Source organism: Ambystoma mexicanum, chromosome 9, assembly GCF_040938575.1.
Source record: "Ambystoma mexicanum isolate Mex_15411 chromosome 9, UKY_AmexF1_1, whole genome shotgun sequence".
Lineage (NCBI taxonomy): Eukaryota > Metazoa > Chordata > Amphibia > Caudata > Ambystomatidae > Ambystoma > Ambystoma mexicanum.
This window is the reverse complement of record NC_090931.1, coordinates 191,373,862-191,387,493: the sequence shown is the minus strand read 5'-3', so window position 1 is coordinate 191,387,493 and position 13,632 is coordinate 191,373,862. Positions and strand designations below refer to the sequence as shown.

Sequence of the window (13,632 nt, the reverse complement as noted above, 5' to 3'; positions counted from 1 at the left end):
ATTCTGAGGGCCATTATCAGGTTGTAACAGCCAGTTCTCAATTACACAACGAGCTCGGATAACAAGGGGTGCAATCGCTGTATTGCTCCTCAGTGAGGACAAACGATCAGAATAAACATGAAAACGAAGAATTACATTGAGGCAAACCGAGTGAGCGCTACTATTTTTTCCATAAATCAGGGTATCCTGATGGAGTAATCAGTTCCAAGCACAGACACTTTCTAAAGGTGAAGTGTGGAAAGTGTTCTTTGTAGATCACTAGGACAATGCTAGTCAGAAAGGGGCAGGTTATTACGTGCTGATGATTTGCCTCTGATCTCCAAGACAACCATCGCTTCATCAAAGCAACTGGACATAGTTTTAGACTGAAACTAGCAATGAACCATTCAAGAATGATAGTATAACATGCCAAACCAAGGCAAATATTCAATTAGATGGTGTGAATGAGCGCAAGCATCATGAAAACAAGTAGTTCTGGCTTTAATAACCCGCAAGCTGTATATATTTGGGCATCAGGCTCTAGAGAACAGCTTTGGTCAATGGCAACTCGTTATTTGGCCAACCATATGCTGTAAACAGCAACTCCCATTATTTCTGCTACCAGCATAGTCTGAGATTGTGTTTTTAATACAATAACTCAATTATTCACTACAGGGATCAACATTAAGATTGGCTAAGTAGAAGCTAAAATCAGCTCCTGTGTATCCAGCATTAACCAGTGACCAGGAGATACCACTGGGGAATGAGGACCTTGTAAATGTAGTTCTGCCAATCTGACTTCTACATAAGATGCAAAGATGTAACTGTGTCCATCATTTATGACCCCCTCATGCTTTCAATATCGTATAGATGTGTTTGAATGTTTACTTACAGATTGTCCCATATGCACAGCATTAGTTCAAATAGGAATGTTTGTGTGGCATCAGTTGCCCTGGGACGCCAAAAGTAGCTCCTGGCAACTGTTCGTGTAAAGCTAACCAGGCTTCTCCGGGCCCTATCCAGGTGCTAAATACTCCTAGCTCCCCTCAATTTCGAACCCTGTCACTATAAACTGATGTTTGTATGTCATATGTGAAGCCTGCAGGATGGTTTATCTTAATCTTTGCTCACTACAGTTTAAATTATAAACATTTTTATAAAATGCATCTAGTAAAAATCGTATAAAGAAAGCATTTATCAAAACTAATGCATCATACTCCAAGCAGCACATAAAACAATGTGTGCCCATCTAATCTTCAAACTTCAATATTTTTCTAAAGGGGTGAGTGGGTAGCTATTGGCAGGTTCCTCTCACTACTGTGTGTACCACACCGTGTAAACAGGAGGTCCTCCTGTATTTAAACCAGTTTAATGCTGCATTTATAGCAATCTTAAAGTTTTACTTTTTATCGATATGTCACATCGTTTGTAGTCCAAACAGTACGCGGTTACATGAAGTATAAGTACAGCTAGAAGTAATAAAAGAAACATTAAACTTTTTTTAAATTAAATTATCCTTCTGTAATAAAGGTTAAGTAGTCGTAGCCCTTTTGGGATAAAAGGAAGGATAGTTTGCTTCAATCATATTGCTGCCAGTTGTACGCACTATGCACAACCATGTTAACTGAATTCATATGCATTAAATAAATATGAATATAAAAATGTATGATAAGTATTTTGGAAACGTTAAAAAGATACGCACTGCACGAAGCGCAACCATAAGGAATTCAACGGGTATTAAATAGAAATCCAAACTTGCAACACTCTGAATTATCGCAATACGGTGAAAGCGTATATCAAAATCAAGGACCATGAAAAAAGTCTATTTGTGCCCATATATAATTGGTTACACGTTCCAAATCTAAACATACTAGACTGTTGGCCATGAAAGACACTTGTGAAAAAATATTGGCACACATGACTGGATGAGTTTAATGAATGGACTGTATGTGCTAACATGCTGCCAGTTAATCGCACAGGATTCATGACCTCCATTACACCTCCTCTAGTGTCTTGGGACTGTGCAAGGTAGTTGAAAAGCCAAAAAAGCAAGTATGGGCTGCTTTCATTTATTTTTCTATGGCCTTTGAGTATGCAATGAGAGGTAAACTATAGGCCAATTTGGCAAAACCTTTGGCCATTTAGCAGAGGATGGTGGCACTGTATACAAATACAACTGCAAATGTGTGTTGACGATATGGGCACATTGACTCGAAGAATAAAAGTGTGTTGATGATATAGGCACATAACTAAAGTAGGCATAACACCATGTGAATCAGTGCCAGAATTATTGAATCATTATCTTGACAATATTTGAGCTATTCAGAGTTTAAAGGTTTGGTACTACACCCATGGACTCGCTTCGCTTGGGCCGTTATCTTGGGTGGTGGGCCATTACCGACAGGTTCGGCCCATCGTCTCATGGTCATATCACCCCAATTGTGTTACAAAAGAAACTGAATAGTCTTCTACATCATTAAATTACCCATGGTCTGAAAATTAATAAGAGAAAAAGCAAAGATCATGATCGTTAATAAAAGGGGAAATCAATGAATCAATGTACAAATAAATGGCCTGTAGTAAACTAAGACATTGAACTTGCATCCTGCTATGAACATATAGATTTATATTTGCATAGTTGATTGATTTGTTGTTTGTTATGCGCCTATACACAAGTGTTTTGAGGCGCAACAAGGCAAGGAAGGGGGACAAACAATCTTACTGGGCCTCGTGACATTCAGATCGTGCAAGTGCGCAACGCAAAGTGCAGGGGAAAGTGCAACCAGGACAGCAGGCTCAAAGTTAGGTGCGAGGGAGCCTGGGACAACAGGGTGCAATCCTAGCCAGGAAGTGCAAGGTAGGCCAGGTGGTGATGCAAGGTGGGCCAGGCGGCAAGTGCAGGATTGGTCCGGGTGGCAGGGGCATGGTGTCCTGTAAAGCACCAAGCATCCAGTCAAGCAGAGTAGGAGGAGAAGGAGCAAGGGTAGGTTAGCAGGGGAGAGGGAGAAAGAAAGAAGAGGAGAAAAGGAGGGTCTTGAGGAGCTTCCGGAAGTTAAGGAGATCCGGCTCAAGATGGAGCGAGGCAGGGAGGCCGTTCCAGAGGGAGGCTCCTGCAGAGGAGAGAGATCTCTCCCCCCCCCACTCTCTGCTTGTAGAAGCAACTGACCCCCAGAGAGTTAGAGGTAGATGAGTGGAGGCCTCCATCAGGAAGGTATTTAGGGAGAGTTGAAGATCGTGAGGGCCACAGTCCCAGAAAGCCTTGTAGACGATGCAGAGGGTCTTTAACTTGATCCTTGCAGTCACTGGGAGCCAGTGGAGAGATATCAAGGCCGGAGAGATGCTGTTCCTGGGCTTGATGCCAAGGAGAATTCTTGCGGTCCTGTTCTGGATAAGTTGCAGAGGGCAAAGTGTAGAGTTAGGCGGATTGAGAAAGAGGCTGTTGCAGTAGTCCAGCCTAGAGAGGACCAGGGCTCTGGAGACAGTGAGCGTCTGGGGAAGGTGAGGAAAGGGAGAATGCCTCTGAGGAGATGCAGCTGCTAGTTGGCCTTATTGGCAAAGTCTGTTAAGTGGGGGGAGAAGGAGAGAGTGTAGTTGAAGACCCCAAGGTGTTTAGCCTCACAGGAGGGTGAGGGGAGAGATCTCAAGGAGGTCGACCAGAGAGATAGGAAAAGCAGGAGCAGGGGTTCCAATGAGGAGAATATCCGTCCTACTGGCATTAAAGCTGAGATCATTGGAGGCTCACCTTGCCTGAATAGTGGATAGACAGTCAGGAATGAGCGAGGCGGAGGAGGAGGCTGATGTTAGCCTGAAAGAGAGCTGTGTGCCATCCGCATAACCCTGAAAGTTAGAGGAGAAGGAAGAAATCAGAAGGGCCAAATGGGCCAGATAGACATTGAAGTGCCAGGGCAAGAGGATAGAGCCCTGGGGGACACCACGGGCACCACATGTGGCAAGAGAGGTGGTGGAGAGAAAGTGCCCAAGCTGGACCTGGGCGGGTCGGTCAGAGAGGAAGGAGGTCAGCCATGCCAGGGCCTGATCCGTGATGTCCAGGTTCTCACGGAGTCGGTTAATCAGGATGACATGGTGGACTGTGTCCAAAGGAAAGGTCAAGGAGAAGGAGGACAGAGGGAGTGCTGGAGCCGACGTTGGAAAGCAGATCTTCACGGGTGTTCAGGAGAGCAGTTCCTGTCCCTCTGGCTGCTCTGAAGCCAGACTGATGGTCATGGAGACGACCAATAGATTCGGTTTGGAGGGTTAGCTGGGAGATAGCTAACTTCTCTAGGAGTTTGCCAAGGTACGGATTGTTGGAGATCGGGCGATAGATAGCGGCCAGGAGGGGTCGGCAGAAGGCTTTTTTAGTAGCAGGTGCACCGGGGAGTGCTTAAGAAGAGAGGGGAAAGATCCAGTGGCGAAGGTGTGATTACAGAAATTGCCCACGGCTGGAGTGAGAGAAACAATGTTGCCCTTAATGGTTCTGGAGGAGCAAGGGGTCACCTGTTTGGATGACACTTTCATAGACCGGACTTGTCTGGAAACATCATCAGCTGTTATAGGAGAGAGGGAGGCAAGAAGGAGATGAGGGGGCGGCCTAGGGGGGCCTGACAGAGGTAGAGGGAGAGGGAGAGAAAAGACAAGCAGAGGAAAGTGCAGACAGGATGTCCTGGGTTTTAGTGGTGAAGTGAGAAGCCAGGGCCGTGCAGAGGGCCTGGGTGGGAATGAAAGACGTGCAGTAGGATTGGCCAGCTCTGTGCAGATTTTAAAAAGTGTGGCCATGTTATTATTGAATATGGACCCTCTTTTTAGAAAAGATGGGGAGTCTGTGGAGCAGGCGACAGGCCAGTTTGTCTGAGGGTGCACCCGAAGCTCCCCACTTCCGCTCAGCTACTCTGCACTTGCGTTTCAGAGCAGCCAGGTCAGAGTCAAAGCAAGAGTTTCTCTTGGCGGCTGGCTTCATGCGGATCCTCATGGCAGGGGCAAGGAGATCATTAGTGTTAGAGATAGAAAGGTGAAAGTTAAAAAGGGCTGTGTCAGAGTGGGAGTTAGCCGGAGCGGTATGAGGGGGAGATAAGGTGGAGGCAAAGGTCGAATAACCGCAAAGGAAGGTGGCAGTGCTGGGTGGGACTTTGCCAGGGGGACAGGACATTTTAAGTGAGAAGAGAGAAGAAAGTGATCAGTTCAGGAGAGAGGAGTAGTAAGAGGATTGGAGAGGGGGGTGTCTCAAGAGATGAGAACATCCAGGGTGTGTCTGATTGAGTGTCAGACCAGAAGGTAGGATGTAGAGGGTTGCATAATAGCCCAGAGGATGGGTCTGGGGAGTCCAGGTGGATGTTGAGATCCCCAAAGAGGAGAAGCTGAGAGGAAGAGGAAAGGAGAGAGGGAGTGAGGCCAGCCCATTCAGAGAGGAAGAGGGTGACCTGGCCAGGTGGCCAAGGTCAGAGAGAGGGCAGGAGAGAAAGAGTCTACAGACCAGGCATTCAAAGGAGGAACATTACTGAGTGGGGATGATAGAGGCAGGGATCCACTCAGGAAAGATCCGGGTCACTCTGCCTCAGGGCCTGTTGGGCCTGGGCTCAGAGAGGATCTTGTAGCCCTCAGGGAGGAGAGTGTCAAAACTCTTGACAGAGCTGGCCTTCAACCATGTCTCAGTAAGAGCGGGAACATCTAGGTCCTGGAGTTCAAGGAGATGGCAGATGTTGGAGGAGTGTTTGACAGCAGAGCGATAGTAGAGTATCTATGTGGAGCAGGTTGCCCCTTTTGAATGATTTCAAGGGAGGGTTACAGGAGAAAGGAGTACCCATAGGAAGTGGTAGAGGAGCCATTGTGGAGGGAGGAGGTGGCAGATGAGCCAGTGCAGAGATAGAGGGAGTAGCAGGAGAAGGAAGGAAATTGATGAGGAGAGGGAGGGGCCTATCAAATATGAGGAGATTGGGCTGTGGGCCCTGGTTCATGACAGTTCCGTTTAGATAGACATTAATAATGACTCTGGAGGACAGGAAGGGGACCATGAGGACCTCCCACCGGCTGCCACCCTTAATGGGAGAGGAGGAAGAAGAAGGAGAGAACTGCGACCATATGAAGGGTCCATAGGCCAGGAGAAGGAACGATAAAGATGTCAGTGAGAGTCTGTTTGACAGAGGCACTGACATAGGTGTCAGCGATGGGAAGGCCTGGGTTGGAGACCATGGTGTCCTTCTTGAGCTTCTTCCTTCCAGACTTAGTGAGAGGGGTTGGATATAGAATCCAGTTAGAGAAGATGGGGGATATTGAGAGCACCATAGAGGGTACGGAAGAGGAGGGATAGTGCAGGGGAGAAGGAGAGAAAATTGGAATAGTCATCTTCAAATTATGCATACAAAGGCAATTTCACGAATTAAAACATTAACCCATTTTGATGATCATCTTGTGATAATGGTTTAAAACCACACGTTGTCATGGTTAGGCTAAAGGTGGTCTCTTCCATATTGAATGGAGTGGAACCACTCGCATTTCGATGTGAAGAATGGCCGTGAACAATTGAAGACTGACCTAGGTTTACCACAGTCCATGTTGATGGAATATATTCAACTAGATTGTGCTCTGGCATCCTTATAAACTATGGTTAAGTGTAAAGCGTTATTTTATTTAAAAACTATGAATGAACTAGAAAAAACACTCTTAATGTGTGTGCAAAGGAAGGCGCCAGTGGGTGAATTGGGCATGCAAAATCAATTTGAAAACAACTGGGATAATGTACTGCAATTAAATTATATCATTTAATTGATCATTGATGATATGCAATTTTTTATTCAAAATATGAAATGGAAACTTAGGGAAGATTGTGAACACAGTGTTCGATTATTGATAAAAAAAGAATATGCAGAGTAACACAGCGAACACTCTGGCCTTTGTAAACTGCCTTGACTATTTAGGAAGATCTCCCTATTCAAACTGCAGGGGAGCGAACATGAGGCTGGGGTACAATTTACTACCCCACTTGGAAGTTACTAGAGCTTGGAGCAAGATACCTCAAACACAGACGAGATATAGATCTTGTAAGCTACTAAAAGCTTATTGATGACCTGTAAGGCATTTACATAATATTTAAACCCTGGCTTGGGGTTGTATTTACAACAGAACAATGGATGGGTATCCCCTACTTCGCCGGCTGAGAGGAAGCAAAATCATTATAAACAGGGGTCAAGTCAGTGGAAACAGAATATATATTCACTTCAAGAACATCGTCCTACCTTTGAACAGATGGAGACAGTACTACTGGTCATAAGTCGGATCACCATACATCAGTCAACGCATAATATAAAATTGCATGTTTATTAAATGTTTAATTTATTTCAATATATTAAAAAGAAATTAAATAATCTACAATACTTGTGCAATGCATAAAGTTGTATCGTACAATTTAAGAAATAAAGTGCATACTGTGGTAAAGTGCTAGTAACAATTGTAAACCTCTAGAAAATATCAACAGGAAATGAATCAATCTTTATAGATCCCGAATGTAAACAAGGATGACTGGAAGGTACCCCCAGATGAGTGAAGGGGATCACTCAACCGGGGGAACCCACAGTAACCCAGAGATAGTTGAAATGTGCAAATAGCATATGTATATTAATAGCACATTCTAGACAATACAAAAAATCAAAACAGAATCAGTTGTAATGATCAGCAAACAAGAGGACCAATTGCTAGAAAAAACTCAATACCAGAGTAAAAACACATCTAAAAAAACATACACACAGAAAAACAAATTAGGGATGCTGTACGTGTTGGGGTTGTATTTAAGCATTGACATGATATGGGATGAGTTTATGTTCTGTAAAAATGTTAGTATTGTTATATAATGTTTAAATGTGTGACATTACTGAAAATTAAATAAAAAAAACGAATGTAATTTGCCTAGGGTGTTAGAATTTGTGTTTTTTTAATTCATGTATTTTATATAGCTTGGAAATTATGGGTTTGGTTACTTTATAGAAGATTTTCTGGAGACAGAGGCCAGTACGACAACAAGCCTCATAAATCGGCCCTAGAACTGCCCACCAATGGGATAGAGAATGGAGGCGTAAGTTAGAGCAAGCGACACAGCAAAACATTCTTGAGACATGGAAGACTAGGAACAGCAGCAGGAGCAGAAGGCGGCTGGAGGTGAACTAGCCCACAAGATGCTTTGAGGTGCACAGACTTTGCCCGGGCCGTACCAAGATGTGGCAGAGGAGAGCGAAGATTTGGTTGCATTTCCCAGAGTCACCAAGAATATTTAATGATCAAAAATTCCACGTTGACAATATTGCTAAAAGAAATTCAGTTCTGACAAACTTGTAAATACAATTTGTAGAATATAATCTACACAAGTTGTGTGAGCTTCTTATGCTGGTTCTCCACATCATTCTCCTTACCGTGGACCCAACCATGATCATTCGATATTCCACTGGCATCAGTGATCGATTTCAGGGGTGACAGTCAATGTCCCCTTGTCACCACTGGATATGCCCCGGAACTACTGGCCAGAGAGTATGCTCGTTCTTTTTGCATAGACTTGCATAATAGCCTGGCAGTTAAGGGGTTAAACGCTCTAGCTGGCAAGCCTTTCCCCGGATCTGAAAAGAATTATCCATAACCGAACAAGCTATAGCCCTTGCCCAAGGATATGGAACAATATATGGGTAGCTATCAACTGCAGGGATATATTCCACAAAGAGGTCCAGAGGGACATTTTATAGAGGACCTGGCAAAAGCTCTAGGTGTTTATGATATGAACACGTTCAAATACATGCCATAGTTGAAAGCTCTTGAAAGCCTTAGTTGAAATCCTCTTGTTGCCTCTGCGCCCTGCTACCCTTGGGTTAGGTGCGCACTACAAATAAACAAACAAACAAATAAATATTATTTGCGCAACGCACCAGGAGCATCAAACAGTGCGTCGCGCTTCAGGCCTGTGGTTCTGGGGCCGAAATTCGAGACAGAGATATGCGCTTTAGGTAAGTGGGTGGGATGAGGTATGCCGGGAGAGAGGGGTGAGGGGAAGTGGGGTGCAAGGCCACGCAGTGGCCAGGGAGGGGACCCTCACCTTCCCCCTGAAAATGTCAAGTGGGAGGAGGGGAAAATAAAGAGCAACCTTTCGGGGGGCTGCCTTTAGCGGGTGTCCTTCCATAAAGTTGCTCTTTTGGACATAGATCCATAGTTTTATGTTGTGCTTGGCCCACTGTATCCCTTTTCCGCTCCTATGCTATCGCCATGGACAAACCTTATGGGGGGAAGGCATGAGGAAAACCAAAAATGCCAACCTCCCCCTCACTTCATTCCACAGTAACACAGAATGAAAAAAAACGGCAGAGAAAATGATATTCTCTGTGCTATGATGTCAAAGCAGACGATTATGAATTCCATAATCCCAGCCATGACGTCACAGCAGGAGGATACAGCATTCAGAGGGAAATGGGTGCTAATGGGCTCCCATGGAGGCTGTACACAACAATGAATTTGCAATACTCCTATATTCATGCGCGCTACCAAGATCATTTATAATTTAAGAGAGCGCCCCAATGAATAGCGGGTACTTGGCCCTGCCAATCAGAACCTGCCTCGGGTCTAACGGCGAGACAGAAAATTAGGACTAACTACTCTCCCTCCCCATCACCCATAATGGGACCGGCCCCCATGAGTATCCGTGATCTTACAACTGTACAAGTACATTCATGCATGGACACATACACCAACGCAAAAAGAGCCGCTACACGGGTTAGTAAGCTGGCAAGAAACACTCATGTATGCAGAGACACGCGCGCACGAGTGGCTACACAGAGCTAAAGATGCAAATACACACAAACACAATCACGCACGAGCAGGCGTACCAGCAAGAGCGCGTGCGCTCGCACGGTCTTCCCTTGGCGCACCGGTGCATGGCAGCAGGCCATACTGGAATTTTAAGCATGGGGGAACAAGGATAGGGATTGGAGGGGAGGGGGGCACAGTTTCTATGGTGACAAACAGCTGCTGCCTCTTTGCATATTCCCTCCTTCGAGTGGAGCGCTGGCCTCATTTTTTCTCTGCATATTTAATTGCAGGAACGTTTTCAGAAGCCTGTAATACTCCAGTGGAAACAAAAGCTCTGGCGCAGCCGCGAGAGAGGGCAGCAGAAACCAGGGCTATTACTCCAATCCCTGGGGAGGAGAGTGGGGGTTCTCCGAAACATGCAGCCCCAGGGGAATGGCCTACAGAGGAGAGACCCACTCGGGTGTTGGGTGCATGGGAAGGAGATGGTGTCATCAAATCTATACCGAGGAAAGAACGTATGGGGTAAACGGTTATTTTATGTTTATTGAGTTTATATAGCGCTTTACTCCAAGCGCTTTACAGTAGAACAATAGTACAAAAAAACAAGACGCATATTTACAAACTTGAAACAAACCAGTGGTACACCATATAGAACAATTTACTCAAAAGGAGGTAAGAGGAGGGAGGTGTGGGGGCGGGGGGGAGGTGGGCGTTCCCAGATGGTCTTAACGCCCTTGGGTGGTTGCAGTATCCAATATGAGGTCATCAGGAGGAGGGGGAGGGAAGGGGGCAGGGTTTGGGGGGACAGGTAGGGAAGAAGAGTCGGGGTGGGTGGAGAAGAAGGGCTTTCAGGGAGGAGTGGAAAGATGGGTAGGTGGGAGTGGAACGGATAGGGAGAGGTAGGGAGTTCCAGTGGAGGGGGGCCAAGAGTTGGAAGGAGCAGAAGCGTGAGGAGGCACAGGGGGCTGGGAGTACAGTGAGAAGGTATAGGTCAGCTGAGTGGAGAGCGTGAGGGAGAGTAGAATGAGAGGAGGGAGGAAAGATGGGGGGGCGAGGTCATGGATAGATTTGTAGACAAGGCAGAGGAATTGAAATTTCAATTGTGAGAGGAATGGGAGCCAGCCGAGTTGAGAGAGTGAGGTAGAAATAGAGTCTCGAGGGCCAAGGAGACAGAGTATGGCTAGAGGAGTGGTATATGGATTTTAGGGGAGTCAGGTGAGAGATAGGGAGGCCAAAGAGGAGCAGTAGAAGAGACGGGAGAAAATAAGGGAAGAGATTAGGAGTTTAGAAGCGTGAAAGGTGAGGGAGGGGCGGATCTTGCATATGTTGAAGAGGTGGTGCCGACAGGTATGAGAGGTTAGAGAGATGTGAGTGGAGAAGGAGAGAGGGGAGTCAATATGGAGGCCAAGGTTGCGGGCATGGGTCGAGACGGGGAGATTGGAAGTGGGGAAGTGGATGAAAGGAGGAGGGGAAGGTGAGAGAGTGTTAGGAGGGAAGAAAAGCACTTCAGTCTTGTCAGAATTGAGGGAAAGAAAGCGGGATGACATCCAGTTTTTTATGGCCGTGAGGCAGGAAGAGAGTGTGGTGGAGGTCAGAGGTGAAGGAGGAGAAGGAGAGAAAGTTGGGTATCGTCCGCGTAGAAGTGGTCAGAGATGCCGAAAGAAGAGAGGATAGGAGCGAGAAGGGAGGTATAGAGAGAGAAGAGGAAAGGTCCTAATACAGATCCCTGGGGAACGCCATAGTTCAGGGGGAAGTTGGAGGAGGTGCGGCCACCCCAGGAGACAGTAAAGGATCTGTTTGAGTGGTAAGAGGAGAGCCAGGAGAGGACAGAGCGCTAAGAGGTAATGGGTGATCTACAGTGTCAAAGGCTGCAGAGAGGTCAAGGCGGATGAGAATTGAGGATTGCTTAGCATAGTGAGCAGTGAGGAGAGAGTTGAGCACATATGTGAGAGCAGTCTCAGAGGGGTGTTTAGGGTGGAAACCAGATTGAGAGGAGGGGAGGAGGGATTGAGAGGAGATGAAGGCTGAGAGTTGAGAGTAGGCTAAGCGCTCAGGGAGGTTTGAGATGAAGGGGAGAAGGGAGATTGGTCTGAAGTTGGAGATAGGAAGAGGGCTTTGCAGAAGGTTTCTTCAGGATAGGGATGATGGTGGTGTGTTTGAAAGCTGAAGGAAAGGAGGCAGAGGAGAGACAAGTGCTAAAGAAAGTGGTTAGCTAGGGGATGAGGGGGTAGACTTTGGGGGTGAGGGAGGTGGGGATGCGATCAGAGGGGGTGGCAGTAGGATGAGTTTTGGAAAGGAGACGGGAGGCAGGCTGGGGTGATAGGAGAGAAGGTGGACATGTTAGCAGAGGTGGAAGAGAAGGAGGGGAGAAAGAAGGAGAGGAGAGGATGTTTTGGCGAAGAGAGAATTTTGGATGAGAAAAAGTTGGTGAAATCAGAGGAGGAGGAGAGAGTTTGTGGAAGGGTCAGGAGTGGGAGGGGAAAGAAGGTGAGAGAGGGCTTGGAAGATACGGCAGGGGTGAGAAGCTTGTGAGTGTAGAAGGTTAGAGTAGTAGGAGCGCTTGGCAGATGTGAGGCAGGAGTCATAGAGAGAGTGATATGAGAAGTAAGAGAATTGGTTTGTCAGAGAGGGGGATGTGAGCCAGCGACGTTTGAGGCGATGGAGGAGGCGATGCATGGACAGAAGGTGAGAGAAGAGCCAAGGTTGGGATATTTGTGAGGGGGAGAAGGAAGTAAGAGGATAGAGTAGGTCAAGACTGGAGGATAAGGAGGAGGAGAGTGAGGAGAGGGCGTCATCGGGCGAGAGGGGTGAGAAGTCAGGGAGAGGGGGAAGGGAGGAACAACACGGGTCGAGGAAGAGAGAAGGTTTGAAGTTGCGGAGATCACAACGAAAGAAGGAGGGAGATGAGGGAGAGGGGGGGACAATGAGGAGGGAGGTTCATCATGAACCTAACTTTCCACGGTGTTCATTTTACAGGAGCTCAGATTACTGATGTGGTTAGCACACCTGTTATCCATCAGTCTTACACATGCCTACCTATTCTAGTTGCTCAATGTGCCCCTTCACCCTCTTACTAGAATCAGGATGTAATCTTGTCATCAACACTGGGGGGATAACGAACTGCTACCATCCTTCGTCTACCACGACAGAGCTATTCACAAGGACATGGAAGCTGCAACAAGGGCACCACGTCAGAGCAGGCCCATCCATGGGACAGCTATTCTCAAGGGCACGGAACCTGCAACAAGAAACGCAGTATCCGGAGCATTACCATCCGTAGTCTACTATAGGCCAGCTATTTGGAAGGACAAAGAAGCTGCAACAAGGGGCAAAGCATCCTTAGTCTACCATCGGAGAGCTATTCACAAGGACAAAGAAGCTGCAACAAGGGACAAAGAATCCAGAGCACGTTCCTCCTTAGTCTACCATGGGACTGCTATTCACAAGGACATCAAAGGTGCAACAAGGGGCATATCTAGTGAATGGCCACAGAATTCATCAACCAGCCACACACATGGAGACGGCATCCAACACGTGGACAGACACAGGCATGACATCCAACAGCCCACCTTACGTCATTCAACAAGCATCCACATACAGGGGAATAATGTCCAACACAGAGCTACAGGCATGGAGAACGTATCCAATAGGCAACCACACACACAACAGGATATCCAGCAATTATCTACGTGCATCCACCAAACAGTCACACACAAGAAGAAAATATTTAGGTGACAGTGAACCACAGGGACATAAGATTCACCTGCCAGCCACATACAAGAACTTGGAATCCATGCTAAGCCACGGACATGGACCCAGACTCCATCAACCAGCCACAAATAAGGAGAAGACACCACAAGACAGGCAGACACTGGGATGCAA

At 46.6% G+C, this 13,632-nt stretch overlaps 1 protein-coding gene across 3 annotated transcripts in view; it reads right to left on the bottom strand.

Moving 5' to 3' along the window:
* DSCAML1 (DS cell adhesion molecule like 1) overlaps positions 1–13,632 on the bottom strand; it is an 866,449-nt gene that overhangs the window by 382,372 nt on the left and 470,445 nt on the right. The window lies entirely within an intron of this gene.